General features: G+C 38.7%; 1 long non-coding RNA gene across 1 annotated transcript in view; it reads right to left on the bottom strand.

Annotated features, from left to right (window-relative positions):
- LOC138805103 (uncharacterized) overlaps nt 1-11826 on the bottom strand; it is a 40780-nt gene extending 28954 nt beyond the window's left edge. Inside the window, exon 1 of the long non-coding RNA XR_011365441.1 lies at nt 11577-11826. This is a non-coding gene — a long non-coding RNA (uncharacterized lncRNA). The remainder of the gene's footprint in view (nt 1-11576) is intronic.
- Between the last annotated feature and the right edge of the window lie 5511 nt (nt 11827-17337).

Here is a 17337-nt window from a genome sequence, read left to right as displayed (position 1 = left end):
AGCCATTTAATTCTATGGAAACCCATAACTTTTAAAAGTAAATAAGTTGTTAAGAGGACAGAATATGTGTGTTCTTCAAAATTCCTATGACTAATAACTACTCACTTTCAAATTCTCAAATTCCATACCTGAGAGATTCAAAATAGTACCTGTTTGTATTTTATGTAATTCTGCAATAGATGCATTTTCCAATGGGGTGTTACAGATTGAGAAGTGAACAGAAAAATAGCCACATTCTGGTATAGGATAAAAGTATATAGCACCGGTTATAATTAATTCTTCAAGAGTAAGCAATTGTTTATCAGATTAAGCTATTATTTCTATGACCATCAATCCCAAAATTTATGACCTAAAGTCATCCTAGACCAACAGTTTCCAACTTGTAGTGTGCACCTCAAAATTCCCTTAATTCACATCACAAATAGCTTATCTCTATTGGGAAAAATATTACACCTTGCTAATGTGATGCCCTCCGTGTTCTGGAAAGAACACCACAACGTACTGGGTTGCATCATTTTTCCTCCACTGGTATTCTTGCAAATATTATTTATATTTATACTTTTTTACTATCATAGATATTCAGGATGCTAAGATTGGAAGATTACAGTTGAAAGCCCACCCAGGCAGGAAGGTTCCCTAGATTTTTATCTCCAATAAACTTCTCAGCAAAAGCCAGACACAAGTGGTACTGAGGTTGAAGTGGTAGGGCACAAGCCTTGAGCTTAACAGGCTCAGAGACAGTGTCCAGGTCCAGAGTTCAAGCCCTATGACAAAGCAATAAAACAAAAACAAAAATAAAAACAAACCCATATCCTAGCATTTTTCTCACTGTATACAGAGGCACGTAATTAAGGAAATTGCTTCCTGTGTTACATACAGGTAGAAGAAAGAAGAGGTCACACAATTATTCTATTCATACCATGTTATATTAAAGCCTCAAAAATTGCTTTTTCTAAATTTATAAATTAATATCATCAATTTCTTGGCAACTCTGTCTAAATTATTCACATTATCATTTTCTACATTAACAGTTAGAATTATCTATTAACTGAGTTCTAATTATAACTCGCTTGAAACAATATGCTAGGTAAATAGAATGCAAGAAACATCTGTAAATTTGTCAATTAAACCCTCTACCTAAAAAGAATTTTGTAGTATCCTATAGAATATGAAATTACAAATGAAACCAAAGTATTTTTTGAAGTCTAAACTCCAATTTAGCAAGATCTATAAAGACCTACATTAGGTGATCTTTGCTATTCCTCCAGGCTTAAGCTTTTGTAATCCTTCATCCTTTCCTTGGAATCTAACAGAATGATGATTACGTACTTTTTCAAATTTTGGATGGGAATCATGAACCACTTTGCATGTAGGAATGTTCTGTAATGAAGAGCGCATTTAAAACACAACTGAGGAGGGGCTGGGAAGGTGGCTTAGTGGTAGAGCACTTGCCTCAAATGCATGAGGCCCTGGGTTCAATTCCTCAGCACAACATAAGCAAAAAGGAAAAAAAGCAGAAAGTGGCGCTGTGGCTCAAGTGGTAGAGCACTAGCCTTGACCTGAAGAGATGAGGGACAGTGCCCAGGCCCAGAGTTCAGGCCCCAAAACCGGAACCAAAAAAAAAATTAAAAAAGAGTTAAAAAAATAAAAAATAAAATAAAACACAACTGAGGATTATATACCAGTTGTATTTCAATAGAAAACTTGGCTTCTCAAAACATAATTAAAAAATTAGCCCAAATTTCCAACTGTGTATTCCTTCCTTGTTTGGTTTGTTTTATTAAGACAAAATTATACTACCTGGTCCAGCGAAGTTATCAGTAGTAATTCCAGTCTCTAATCTCCTGTCAGTTTGAGTGCTAGAATTCAAGGCTTGTATCACATTGCCCCACCATAGTTTCTTGGTTTATTTCTTTATCTGTTTGTTTGTTTATTTATTTATTTTTGGGTCCGGTAATGGGTCCTGAACTTTGGGCCTGGATGCTGTCCCTCAGCTAATCAGCTCAAGGCTAGTGCTCTAACACTTGAGCCACAGAGCCACTTCTGGCTTTTTTCTTTTTGCTTACGTGGTGCTGAGGAATCAAACCCAGGGCTTCATGCATGCAAGGCAAGCACTCTACCACTGAGCCACCTTCCCAGCCCCTTCTTGGTTTATTTAATCTAGATACAGACTATCAATTCTGAACTTATCCAGTGATATTATCCACTAGACTTCTTAGACTGTTCATGCACTATTTTGAAAGATGTTCTAACATTTGACACAGGGTATGAACATTTTCAAATGCACCTGCCGGGTCTCTGATTCATTCCTCCATGGATCCTATCCCTTTAATATTGATTACTTGACTCTCTTACTATCTCTGGTCCCTACTTATGTAATATTCTCAAACTTTTTTGAAGAAAGTTCACTTTAGGATTTTCTAATTTTAAAAATTACCACTTGATTCTAGTCTCACTCAGGAAATACTTTCTATTGTTTTCTAACTTTTCTACATATTCTGAGAGTTGCTTCATTTGTGTATATGTGTGTGCACATATAAGTGTGTTTATGTTTATATGTATGTATGCAAAAGCCTCTAGCTCTTATTCATCATTCTTGCTCATGACTGTTATTCCATCACCTGAGCCAGTCTTCCAATCTAGCTTTTGGCTGGTTAATTATAGATAGTGTCTCAAACACTGTTCTTCCCAGGCTGGATGTAATCTGAACTTCCCAGACTCCTTTACATACTTAGGTTTAATTTATCCAGTAGAAACAACTTTTAAGCTACAAACATTTTTGTGAGTGTAAAGTCTAAGCTGTAGCCCAGATTTTTAACTCAAGAATTCATATAATGATAGATGAACATAACATTACATATGTTGAATGTACACTGTTAGAAATGTGATCCTAAGCTGGGTGGTGGTGAGATCTGAGGATTGGGGTTCAAAGGCAGCCCAGGTAGGAAAGTCCAGGAGACTCTTTTCTCCAATTTACTGCAAGAAAACTGGAAGCCGCACTGTGGCTAAAGTGGTAGAGCATTAGCCTTGAGAGGAATAGCAGAGGGACAGTGCCCAGGCCCAGAATTCAAGTGCCAAGACCACCACCAACAAAAAATATATAAGTAAAGGAAAGAAAAAATGTGATCTTATCCACCAGTTGATGGCTAGTATAATCCCTGCTCTCTCAAGTTGGAATTTTTTCCTTATTAAATCCATGCTCTTATATCTGACTTGCATTGGAAACAGAATTATTCTTCCATTCTAATTTCTACAAAGTTTTGTCATTAGCAAGCGTGATTAGGAAGGGAGTGGCCTCATACTTCGGGATCCACGTAGGAGTAATGCTTTCTCAATATCACTCTCATAAATCTACATACTGGACTTGGCTTTATTATTTCAATGTGGTCTTATTTGTAGAGTCTTCTATAGTGTATTGAACCCTTATACTTAAACACAGAATTTCCCTTTCTCTTATTATTGCTATAGTTAACACGAGTTAACAAATTCATGTACACTTGGGAAATAATGTGCAGCATATATACTCACAAAAAAATGATCTAGGACCCTTCTTCCTCTTTAAAATTCGCCTTAATTTACAGAGAATTTACAAATTTTGAATTCAATATACTCATGAATAATGTATTTATAAGAAATATAAATTTCATATTTTCTCTTTACTAAGTTGTCTCTGAAATACGTGTTACATCAGGTCCAATGTGTTCTTGTGTTATTTCGGTGAAGCCGGAAATCATTCATTATACCTCAAGCAGCACCATAGATTGTTCCTGGAAGTAACTGTTACTGGATATGGAAACTGATCCCAGTAGAGGAATGGAACATAGAGTATTGACAAAGTTCAAGTTAACTTGTGCTTTCCTTTATACTGTAAAAGAAGAGAATCCGAAGGCTTGAAGGAAACTCTGTCCCTGACTTTTTCTAGTGTGTTTTGACTTATATATAATTATTCTGTAAACTTCTAGTTGAGAGTATTACAAAAAGATATAATGTGCCATTTGCTGGCCAGCATAGAACAAAAAGAAATAACGTTGTTTTAAATATGTTCTTCTTCAGGGGCTGGGAAGTTGGCTCTGTGGTAGTGCACTTGCCTTGCATGCCTGAGGCCCTGGGTTAGGTTTCTCAGCACCACATAAACAAAAATAAGCCAGAAGTGGTGCTGTGGCTCAAGTAGTAGAGCGCTAGCCTTGAGTTGAAGAGCTGAGGTAAAGCGCCCAGGCCCAGAGTTCAGGCCCAAGACTGGACCCCCCCAAAAAATTCTACTGCAATGAAACAAAGACATGGATGTTTTATAGTGTTTTTTGGATGGATATTTCACCCCGAGATGATTCTTTTGTTGCAGAAGTCAGTTATCAATTACTTTAGTTTGGTCCTGAGTTCTCCAGAGCAATAAGGATTCCAAAAAAGCATCCAGTGCCTATGATCAGCAAAAGGAGCCATTTCTCAGACCAATACTCCTTTAAGGAGGGTCCAATGAAATATCTGTTTTTTTGTTTGCTTTTGTGTTTAGCTTGTGTTGGTTCTGGGGCTTGAACCCAGAGGCTGAACCCTGTCCCTGAACAGTTTTCTTTCCTGCTCACCTACCCCCAGAGCTAGTACTCTACTGCTTGTACCAAAACTCCAATTCTGGCTTTTTGCTGTGTAATTACAAATAAGAGTTTGACAGATGCTCCTGCCAGGTTTGGCTTTAAACTAAGATAGTAAGAAAGCCCAGTGACATCAACTGTATAGACTTCTCTTTTCAAACGAGAAATATTAGATGAAGTTTATTGTAAAGCTAATATTTTACAATTTTTTTCTTTCTTTATTATTGTGAGCATAAGGTACAGAGGAGTTACAATTACATGGGCAAGATAACGAGTACATTTCTTATCAATCATTGTTGTCTCCTCTTTGTTTCCCCTTCCCATCCCTTCCCATATTCCCCCCTCCCCATACCGGATCCTCCCCCACACCAACGTTGTAAAGTTCGTTTTTCGACATAACGACTTGTACATCTCATTGTTGAAATGGGTCCACCTGTATCCCTAGTTAAATGATTTGTTTTTAGAGCATATGTCCAGAAAAGAATCCATAACATTACTCAGCAAAAGTTGGTGCACTGAATCATTTTGGAATTTTTTTGTTTGGGAGGATTACTGAACTTGCCATTCCTTTTGGGGAAACTTAAAGTCATATTTCACCTTTTTTGTTGGTTGTGGGGCTTGAACTCTGATCCTGGGTGCTAAGCTAGAGCACCACCTCTGGGTTTCTGGTGGTTAATTGAAGGTTAGGGTATCGTGGACTTTCCTGACCAGGCTGGCTTTGAACCACAATCCTCTGGTCTCAACCTCCTGAGTAGCTAGGATTACAGGAGTAAACCACCAGCACCTGGCTCATATTTGCATTTATGTGCACTGAATGACACTGTGTAGACAAAGAATGGAAATTTTAACCAAATGATATTGCAGCATTTCAGAAAAATTGAAGTAGCAATAAATATGTCCTCCTTTCCATTTTGTTACATTAATGACTGATGATCTATGGGACCCTTACATGAGCATCCTCTGCCATCTGTATAGGTGTATTTAGTATCAGGAAATGTTCATAGAGAAATATAGAAAGAATAAGATTTTTAGAAAGCAAAGGAGATAAGGTATGAAAGAATAGCTTAGAAGGAGATACATTTATCACACAGAGATTAAGAGCTAGCCTAAGAGATTTAGAATGTTAAAGGCAATGAGGAACAGCCTAGCTGACAACTAGTTCTACAATAACCAAAAATGGTTCTCAAGAACATTTTCTGGTATACCTTAATTACTATCATTTATTCCTTCTATCTGGAGTTATTCCTTATTTTCTTTCACAACTATTAATTAACCTCTGCATTTTTGGTGCCATAACTGTCCAAAAAGATTTCAAAATCACACATAGCCTACCATTCCCTTTGTGATTAGCAGTTACGACACAAATCCTGGAGTGGTTGAATTTCCAGAATTAAACGTTACCTGACATCTAAGCACATCTCTGGCATTAATTGTTGTGACTTAATGAACAAGACTTTTTTCAACACAGTATCCTCATATAAGTAAAGTACATGAATTAGGAACTGTTGTCAGGGGTCAGTATGGAAGGAGTAATTATATATTCCAAGTGTGGATTATTTATTTTGCATTTACTAACTGAATGTTTTTGTTTTCTTTTGATTTGATTTGTTTTTGTTCTTTTTGCCAGTAGAGGGGCATAAACTCAGGGGTAGGGAATTTTCCTGAGCTTTTTTTTTTTCTTGCTCAATGCTAGCTCTCTATCATTTGAGGCACAGCACCACTTCCAGTGGTTTTGTGTGTGTGTGTGTGTGTTACTAAGGAATTGAACCCAGGGTTTCATGGATGCTAGGCAAACACCGTACCATGAAGCCACATTCCCGGAGCCCTAAATAACTTTCTTAAGATGGCATTTCATTTTCATTCTGTAACTATATATCATATTTTTGGCCAGGTGCTAGAAAATGATGTAGAAAGCAATACAATACAATAAGTCTAGTAAGGCTGGATGGACAATGAATAACTGTTACCGTCTATCCAGGTAACAGAAGGGCTTATCTCATGGAGCTGTTTCAACAAGCTGAGGAGACAGCTCCTGACCCACAGCCAACCTTGGGTTCCAGCCACATGGGGATGCTGAGCCCCCTCCTCCAGCACCCATTTGACCCGTTCTTGTGAAAGAGAGAGAGAAAAAAAGTCAGAATTACAATTTAGTCTGGTGCCAGTGGCTCAGAATTCTGATCCTAACTATACAGGATTCTGAGATATGAGGATCATGGTTCATAACCAGCCCAGGCAGGAACGTCTGTGAGACTTTCATCTCCAAAGAACCACCAGAAAATCAAAAGTAGTGTTGTGGGCTCAAGTGGTAGAACACTAGCCTTTTGCTGAGGCTTTTGGGAACATCGCCCATGCCTAGAGTTCTAGCCCCACGACTGACAAGAAGTGGACTTCATACCACAAGAAGCGGACTGAATAGCACCCATTGTCCTAGGGAGCATTTTAGCAAAGTCAGGCAGAGCTTCCTCTGAAGTTGAAGTCATAAGTAGGTTACCTGGCTTCTCTCTGCCTTGGTATCTCCAGTTGCAAAACTCAACAAAGTGAAGGATCCTCTTCCTCATGGGGATAGGGTAATGATGAGAGAGAGCCATGTTTTGTTTCATAATCCCACATCTGTTGCACAATTAATAACAGGCCCCACCTGAGCCCTTTCTGGCTATCTTCCTGTCATTTCCTCAGAGAATTGCCGAGAACCTTATCTGAAGACTACTCCCTCTGTTCCTAGCCATGCTCCAGAGATCCCTCTGTATAAATCCCTTGTTTCCTCACAACTGTCCTGTGAGGAGAATGAGGTCTGATTGTTACGAACCTACCCAGACCTTCACCTGTGGTCAAGAATTGTCTGCTGTGATTTTTCTGCCTGCTCAAACTGACTTAAGAAACCATTAAACCACAGGAAAATCAAACACAAATAGACCAGAGTCTCCAACAAGAGACAGGTTAAGAACACAAGGGAGATACAGGATCTTCCCATCCCCCACAAAAAAAAAATCAAAGAACTCTTTCTTTGTACCTTTTACAAATTTTTTTATAAAAGTTTTTTATTAATTTTTAATTTTTTACTTTAATTTTTTCTATTAATTTTTTTCTTCCTCTCAAAATTTTATCTCTTTTCAGAAACATTGAAGTAAAACCTTGCATTCTCTCAGGCCACAAGGGAAAAAAATTAAAACATAAAAGGAAAAGCCACCAGAGAAAATCCTGTAACACACTGTAACAACACACTGCTGAATCACGAGTGGGTCATTGAAGAGATTAGAAAAGAAATTCAAATGTTGATGAACACACAAATTACCAGCTCCTTTGGGACACAGCAAAGGCAGTACTCACAGGCAAGTTTATAGCTGTGAGTTCATACATCAACGAATTGGAGAGATCTGAAACCAACCATTTAATGAGACATCTGAGTCTCCTTGAAAAAGAGCAGCAAGATGATCCCCAATCCAGTAGATGGTAAGAAATAATTAAAATTAAATCAGAATTAAATGAATTAGAATCCCAAAAAATCATAGAAAGAATCAACAAAACAAAGATTTGTTACTTCCAAAAAATTAACAAAATTGACAGACTCTTAGCAAATCTTATAAGAAAAAGAAGAGAACACACCCAAATAAACTCAGAGATGAGAATGGAAACATCACCACAGAAACAACCAAGATTCAGAACATTATAAGGGAATACTTCTCAAAACTTTATGCTAATAAGTTTGAGAACTTGGCAGAAATGGACCTTTTCCGAGCAAATATTGACATGCCAAAACTAAACCAAGATGAGTTATACCATCTTAACAGGCCCATATCAAGCATTGAAATAGAAACATCAATAACAAACCTTCCATCTAAGAAAAGCCCAGGATCAGGTGGCTTTACAGCATAATTCTATAAGCCCTTGAAAACACAGCTCACACCAATACTCCTCCAAATCTTCAATGAAATTGAAAGAGAAAGTTCACTGCTGAACTCATTCTATGAAGCCATAATAACCCTCATGCCCAAACCAGGCAGGGACACATCACAGAAAGATAACTATAAACCCATTTATTTGATGAACATTGATGCAAAACTTTTCAACAAAATGTTGGCCAATCAAATTCAACAATTCATCCAAAAAATTCTACACACTGATCAAACAGGATTCATTTCAGGGATGCAAAGCTGGATCAATATACCCAAATCAATTAATATAATTCAACACATCAACAGGAGCAAAGATAACAACCACCTGGTTATCTCAATAGATGCAGGAAAAGCATTTGACAAGATCCAACGCCCCTTTATGATGATGGTTCTGGAAAAATTAGGAATCCATGGAACTTTCCTCAATGCAATAAAGACTATATATGACAAACCTACAGCCAGCATTATACTTAATGGTGAAAAACTAAAGCCATTTCCTCTTAACTCAGGAACGAGACAAGAAGGTCCACTCTCGCCACTTCTCTTCAATCTAGTATTAGAATGCCTAGCTACAGGAATAAGACAAGATGCAAACCTAAAGGGGATCCAAATAGGGAAAGAAGAAGTAAAACTCTCCCTCTTTGCAGATGTCATGATCTTGTATTTAAAGAATCCAATAGACTCCACTCCCAAATTACTCAAGCTGATTCAAATCTTTGGCAAAGTATCAGGGTATAAAATTAACCCCTCAAAATCAATGGCTTTTCTGTATACCAACAATGAGAAAAGTGTGGCTGAAATTAGGAAAGCATCTACATTCGTAATATCCCCACAAAAAATAAAATACCTGGGAATTAACCAAAGAAGTGAAGGAATTCTATGATGAAAATTTTAAAAACCTGAAAAAGGAAATCAAAAGAGATCTTAGAAAGTGGCAAAAACTCCCATGCTCATGGATTGGAAAGATAAACATCGTGAAAATTGCAATCCTTCCAAAGGCTCTCTACAAATTCAGTGCGATACCTATCAATATTCCAATCTCATTCTTCAAGGAAATAGAAGAGGCAATCCAATAATTCATAGAGGATAATAAAAGACCGCGAATAGCAAAGCGATCCTCAACAGAAAAAAACTGTGCTGGAGGAATATCATACCAAATTTCAAACTCTACTACAAAGCAATTGTAATCAAAACAGCTTGGTAATGGCATAAGAACAGACCTCAGGACCAATGGAATAGAATTGAAACCCCAGAAATGAACCTACAGACATATAGCCAACTACCCTTCAATAAGGGAGCTAAAATAATAGACTGGAAGAAAGACAGCCTCTTCAGTAAAGGGTGCTGGCAAAATTGGTTAACTACTTATAGAAAACTAAAGCTAGATCCGTATATATCACCCTGCACCAGAATCAACTCCAAATGGATCAAAAACCTCGGAGTCAAAGCAGACACTCTGAAAACACTGCAGGATGGAATAGGAGAAATCCTAGGTCTCCTTGGCCCAGGTTGAATTTTTTTTAATAGAGACCCAGAAACACAAGAAATCAAAGAAAGGTTGGACAAATGGGATTGCACGAAGTTGCAGAGCTTCTGCAAGGCAAAGGACATAGCTAGCAAGATCAATAGAAAGCCCACGGATTAGGAGAAAATCTTCACTAGCCATACTAGAGACAAGGGTCTCATATCTAAAATATACTTGGAACTCAAAAAATTAAATCCCCCAACAACAAATCCTCAAAGAAACAACTGCCCAATAAATAAGGCTAAAGCCTTAAAGAGAAACTTCTCTGAAGAGGAAAGAAGGATGGCCAATAGACAAATGAAGAAATGCTCAACCTCTCTAGCCATAAAAGAAATGCAAATCAAAACAACATCGAGATACCACCACACCCCAGTTAGAATGGCTATACTGAAGAACTCTGATAACAGATTCTGGAGGGGATGTGGACAGAAGGGAACCTTACTTCATTGTTGGTGAGAGTGTAAATTTGTTCAACCTCTTTTGAAAGCTCTATGGAGGTTCCTCAAAGCACTCAACATAGAGCTCCCCTATGATCCAGCAATCCCACTTTTGGGCACTTACCCAAAGGTTTACAAAGAAGACCACACTAAAGCATCCAGCACAACTATGTTTATTGCAGCCTTTTTTTACCATAGCTAAGATATGGAAGCAACCCAGATGCCCTTCAGTAGATGAATGGATCAAAAAATTGGGTTATATATACACAATGGAATTCCATGCCTCCATCAGAATGAATGACATTGCTCTATTTGTTAGGAAATGGAAAGACTTGGAAAAAATTATATTAAGTGAAGTAAGCAAGAACCACAGAAACATAGGTCCCATGTTTTCCCTTATTTGCAATAACTAGTATATATCTGAGTCAAGCATAAAAGTTCAGATAAATACATGTTAGTGAAAAGAACCCTAAAATATCTATTCAATTTTTTTTCTTTCATACGATTGTTTCTAGTACATTCATAAAATTTATTTATTTGTTGCTTTTTATATCCCTCCCCCACCGTATAATCCATGCTTTCACTGTATTTGATGTTGTTATAATTTATGGAGGGGAAGGGAAAAAACAAATCGTTGCAATAGGGATTAAAGTTGGACCCATTGCAACAATGAGACGTAGAAGTGGTATGTAGAAAATGAACTTGACAACTCTGGTAGGGGGAGGGGGAGGATGGGATGGGAAGGGGAAACAAAGGAGGTGGCTACAATGCTTGATAAAATATGTTCTCATATCTTGCCCATGTAATTTTAACCCCTCTGGATAGTATTTTCACAATTAAAAAAAACTCTGCTGCTGTGGACTAAATGTTTGAGATAATCCATCTAAATCGATGACTGTGCATGTTGCTACATGTTTACCACCCCAACTACAGATGACCAGGCCCGGTGGAGCATACCTGTCACAGATAGGAGGACATCAATCCAGCCCAGCCAGAGCATATAGAGGCTCTGTTTCAGAAATGCCCAAATCAGAAAGGTGGCTTCTCAGAGCCAGGGAGAGGAAACAAGTAGTGGGTCTTGGTGCCCTCAGAGGGGCGTCTGACCCAGGGTAGGGGTGGTTTTGGGGCAGCCACTCACATGCGCTCCTAGGAGAAGTTGCTTGAGGCTGCTCCAGGTGGGGCAAGCGGGAATGGCAGTGGCATTGCAGACACATGTCCTCAGAGAACCAAGGCCATTGACCAAGTTGGAGCTTTACACAGCCTGGCAGGGTGCCATTGCCTGGTTTGAAATTCTGAACCTTGGGAAGGCAGGGAGGGGGCTGGGGACTAGGCAGGCATCTCAATTTCCTTCTATATTCCAGTCGCCTTGAGTGTCTTCTCACCACTCAGCCATCTATACCTTCCTCAACTGCTGGTAGTGTTGTAAACTAACAGAGGGAATCCTGGTGCTACCAGGCAGCATGGAATGTGGGCGTGGCCACCATGCTTGTATCTCATTGGTCAGAAAGAACAATGAAAGAATGGGGGTGTGGCCAGAATCCTGTGATGCAAACAGCATGTGCTGAGTCAAGAAGATAGCAGCTCCCCCAGCTCTTTTCCCAGGGATCAATGTCCAATTCAGTTGGAGACAAGAGCGTGACCTGCTTAAGCTGAATGGCTGCACAGATCATTGTGTATGGCTGTTTGTTCCCAGTCCCAGACCATGAACTGAGGATATGGGCAAAGTCTGTGAGCTGCTTTTGCTCAAGGCTGGCCTTCCACACTGGAGCCACAGGGATTCTGGCTTTGTTGGCACTGAAGTTGGACTTTCCTGCCTAGGGTGACTTCGACCATGAGCCACCCATCACAGCCTTGTAAGTATCAAGGAAGACTGTTGAGGGCCACTGGTGCCTGCCTAATCATTGGTCTTACTGGTGTTCTTGGACAGACTGATAAGTTCCCTATCCTTGGGTTTAAGTGGTGGGAGCTATAGCCCACAGTTGGAATCCTGGTCCAGCCACCTCAAAATGGAAGGAGATCCTAAGAAACTTACTCCTGTCCATATGATTACCAATAGAATATGATGTATGTCATGATTGAAAGAGCAGTCCTTGAAAGATTGTAGGATAAATTTATATATAATTATTTTATAGGACACTGATCGATGTTAGTTAATGCTTTATGAAGCATTTAAACAATCACATTCATAAAATGGAGGCATAAAGAAATACCTAAGAATTACTATACTATTACATAATATAAAGGTGCCATTATTCTGCATGGACTGGGATTGGAACCTATGGTCTTGGTAACTCTGTTGCACTGTGTGGGAAGGGGAAGCTTGCCTCCTTGAAGTCAAGAAATACAAGTCGGTTCTTTAGGCCTGAAATAGATCCCCACCACTAGAAAACATCCTATTCATGTACAATTTACATATATGATTCATATTTACATACATACGTTGACTCCATATTGCATTCAGTGCAGTTATTTTATTTGTTTTATTCATGTATTGACCATTTATTTTGACTATTATGGCACATAAAACATTGATTACATAAGATATAGGTCTGCATATGTATTCCACTTCATACCTGACACTCAAGACTTTCACAGAAAAGGAAAACATGCATCGCCATCAACTTCTTACTCCACAATTCATTTTTAGGGAGTGCTGGCAACTGAACTCACAGCCTACAAGCCTAGTAGGCCGAATTCATGAATGGGTGAGTGTCAGCATGCCATACTGGGGCAAATTAAGCTGAAAGGCTATAACCAGGAACTGAGATCAAGCCCCAGGTGTTAGCAAAATAAGAACAGATTGAACTGCAGATGGAAGTATTTATATGTATATATATATATATATATATTAATATGTATTTATATAGAGTGTTAAAGATGTCTATATATTACTCAGTTATATAGACTAGATTCCTACCAAGTCCTGGGTATTAATAATGCGTCCATGTCAATAATGTTATTGTTTTCATCCTTATACTATTAATGAAATCAATCAGTGTCCTGAAATTATTGCATTCCTGTAAGTAATAATATTCTTTTTATTCTTCATAAATACTAAATAAAAATCAATTAGCCTCCTGAAATGATGCTGCCTAAATTTATAGTAGCATCATTCATGATCAACTCATTGAACATTGACATTGATAACATTCCATTTTTCTTCCTATGGTTGGGAACAATTTTCTTAGTATCTCCTGCCATTGGTTGGTGTTAGGAGGGGGATTCGAAATCAGGGCCTATATTGCCACGTGGGCCTATGGGTTCCCAGATAGTCTGGCAGCCTTCAGCAATGCAAGGTGAAGTACCCTTTGCAACAGTGTCATTCAGACCCATGAGGGTCACCGTGCAAAGGAAGAAAACATAAAAAGGCCACATTTTTTCTGTGCATTGCTTTCCCTGAAAGACCTGAGGGTCTAGGATCCCAGAAGGAGCTGTAGGTCTAGTCGCTGCACCCCAGCCTAGGGTGATCCAAGTTGAGGCAGAGTTGCCACAAACTGACTTCAAGCCCATACTGAGAAAAGTAAAATAAAAAATTAACTCACTGGCTTGCAATTCGTGATGTTTAATCTTCCAAGCTTTAAATTTGAACTCAGGATCTCGGTAAATCTGCAGCAATGTTGATGAACGAGAAGATCACTGTACTTGAATATAAGAAAGTCAGACCTGGGACGATGGTGGAGAAGCTGGAGTCTAAACAAGCTCTTACATAGAAAGCAGTTTTAGAGTTCCAGTGAACAGTCCTAAGCCAGATAATCACACCAAGTGTGCCATCACAGGACAGAGAGTCAGGCCAGAGAGGGAAAATCCAGGCAAAGAGACAGATCTGAGCTCTTGTGAGCAGCCGCCGCAGCGGCGGCAGCAGTGGCAGCTGAGACTGCAGGCGCCATACCTGAGCCACACAGAGTCCGGGACGAAGGAGCCAGACGCAGCGGGTGAGCGGATTCTACTCAAAACCAGCAAGAACCGACAAGGAGCACACATCTTCATCCTGCAGTTCACAGACCAGAGACGACCCAGGAACCAAGACGGCGTGAGTAGAAGCCTGATGTCCTCACTCCTTCTCAGGGAGCAGAGGAGGGAATGCTACCCCTCCCCCCCCCATTGGAGATCTCCATCTTGGATACTGACAAAGAGCTCCAACTCAAGCCTTGGAATAAAATGAATCATTTAACAGGTCACAAGAACTTAACGGCGTTGTGACCTGCCAGACTCAGCTCCACCCAGGGAAAAGTCACCCAGGTTGGGCGCCAGCCCTAGTAGTGGCATTCTTCACTGGGTAATCAGAGCCAGAGGCTGGCCCTCCCTAGAGAAGCCTCGACAATCAATTGAAATTCAGTAAACAGAAACCCTGAGAATGTCTCCAGGCTGGGCTTTGTGAGTCTTTCACAAACTAGCCACCAGGAAAAGCTACTGCTTGTTGAAAGTCTTCAACTATACCCAGAAACTAGCCTCATCACTGCATCTCCCTCTTTTGTGATACTCAAAGCAGATCTGACTCCCATTGAACTAGCCTGGGAGGAGGATCACAAAATCCTGGGTAAAGTAGAACATTTTTCTGCCTGTTAGAATAAACTGACTTAAGAAACCAACCAAGCCAAAGGACCAAAAGCAGACAAGAGACTCCAACAAGAGGCTGGTTACGGACACAAGGGAGATACAGGATTTTTCCCACCCCTCCGCAAAAAATCAAAGAATTTTTTTTCTTCTTCTTCTTCTTTTTTTTTTTTTTTTGGTACCTTATATAAAAAAAATTTCATTTCTAAAACTTTTTTTAATCATTAATTTTTGCCTTGATTGAAAAAAAAATGTTTTCCAGTAACTTTTTTTTCCTCTTACAATTTTTATTTTAGGGATACGTGTGTGCATTTTTCCTTCATTTTTGATTTCTTTCTCTTTTTTTCTTTTTTACTTATCTTTTTGTTTTTTGTTTAGCTCTACTGAACTTCTCATCTTTTTTTCTTCCTTTCTTATCCTTTTCATCTTTTCCTCTCTTTCGTTCTTCTTTATGGAATGTACCTCTTGTTCTGCACATCCTCAGATAAACCTGTAGTTGACTATTAGACCCTATCCTCCATTGTGTACACACTTAATCCACAAATTTATTATTCAATTCAATACCTCTGAGATATAAATTCCTTAATAGCAGTAATACTTCTTTATAACTATATAATATATTAAGCATTTTATTTTTAAGTTTTCACATCTCCTTTATATCCCTCCCCTTCTCTAATTATATTCACATTCTTCTCTAAATAGATTCTTGTCGAATTCCTGCATAATATTATTAATTTTATTTTTCTATTTTTTATGGTCTCTTTTCTTTTCCATTTCCCTTTCTTCATTTTTTTCTCTCTCTCTACTTTCATCCTACCCAACCATTTTCCTGCTTTGAGATTAGGACTTAGTTAACACTCCCTGTGATTTCCCACATCAATCCATTCCTATTTTTTACCCACATCACTCCCTAACCCTAATAATTTCTGGTTTTCCAAATTCTTCTCCGTGGTTCGTAGCCCATTAACATATAGTTGTTTGATATTGAATAAATGTATCTGTTGAACTAGATTGTATCTGTTGAACTAGATTGTATCTGTAGACTATTGACTGTGCAAATTCAGACTTTGGTTGATGCTTGCCTTAAGATAGTGTTCTAGCACAAAACTGGTGCTATTTTCATCTCAAATGGGCAGAGTAAGCCGGAAAAACACAAGAAAAATGGCAAGTCCGTGTATCTCAATTCCCAATCTTGATAATCAGGGAACAGAACAGATAATTAATAATCCAGAGGAGAGTTCCCAAATAGCTCTACAAACACTGTTGGCAAACATGATAAATGAAAAGATTGAAAACTTACAAAGGACTCTGTATGAGCATGATAAGGAGAGAGAGGAGGCAATCCAAAAGTTTATACAGGAATATCATAAGTGTGAGGAAGCTACCCAAAAACTGACACAGGATTTGCGTGAGCAGCTTGAGAATACTCAAAGAGAAAGGGAGGAATGGCGTGAGCAGGCTGAGAACACTCAAAGAGAACTACAGGAATCCCACGAACGGGAGGAAGCTAATCAAAGAGTAATACAGGAATTGAGAGAGCAGAAAAAGAATACAAAAAGATCACTAAAGGCATTCATGGAATCTATTAACAACACACTGCTGAATCACGAGTGGGTCATGGAAGAGATTAGAAAGGAAATTCAAATGCTCATACTATTCAACAAAAATGAACACACAAATTACCAGCTCCACTGAGACATAGCAAAGGTAGTACTCAGAGGCAAGTTTATACCTCTGAGCTCCTACATCAACAAATTGGAGAGATCTGAAACCAACAATTTAATGACACATCTAAAACTCCTTGGAAAAGAGCAGTAAGATAAACCCCAAACCAGTAGACAGAAAGAAATAATTAAAATTAAATCAGAATTAAATGAATTAGAATCCAAAAAAACTATACAAAGAATCAACAAAACAAAGAGTTGGTTCATTGAGAAAATTAACAAAATTGACAGACCCCTAGCAAATCTTATCAGAAAAAGAAGAGAACACATCCAAATAAATAAACTCAGAGATGAGAATGGAAACATCACCACGGAAACAACCAAGATTCAGAACATTATAAGGGAATACTTCTCAAAACTTTATGCTCAAAAGTTTGAGAACTTGACAGAAATGGACTTTTCCTAGCAAATATTGACATGCCAAAACTAAATCAAGATGAGTTAAACCATCTTAACAGGCCCATATCAACCATTGAAATAGAAAGAGCAATAAGAGGCCTCCCAGCTAAGAAAAGTCCAGGACGAGATGGTTTTACAGCGGAATTTTACAAGGCCTTCAAAGCAGAACTCACACCAATACTCCTCCAACTCTTCAATGAAATTGAAAGAGAAAGTTCACTA

The sequence above is a fragment of the Dipodomys merriami genome, unplaced genomic scaffold (assembly GCF_024711535.1).
Source record: "Dipodomys merriami isolate MVZ:Mamm:240054 unplaced genomic scaffold, mDipMer1.0.p SCAF_385, whole genome shotgun sequence".
In the NCBI taxonomy this organism is placed as follows: Eukaryota; Metazoa; Chordata; class Mammalia; order Rodentia; family Heteromyidae; genus Dipodomys; species Dipodomys merriami.
Note: the sequence above shows the minus strand (reverse complement) of the source record. Positions and strands in the feature narration are given on the sequence as shown.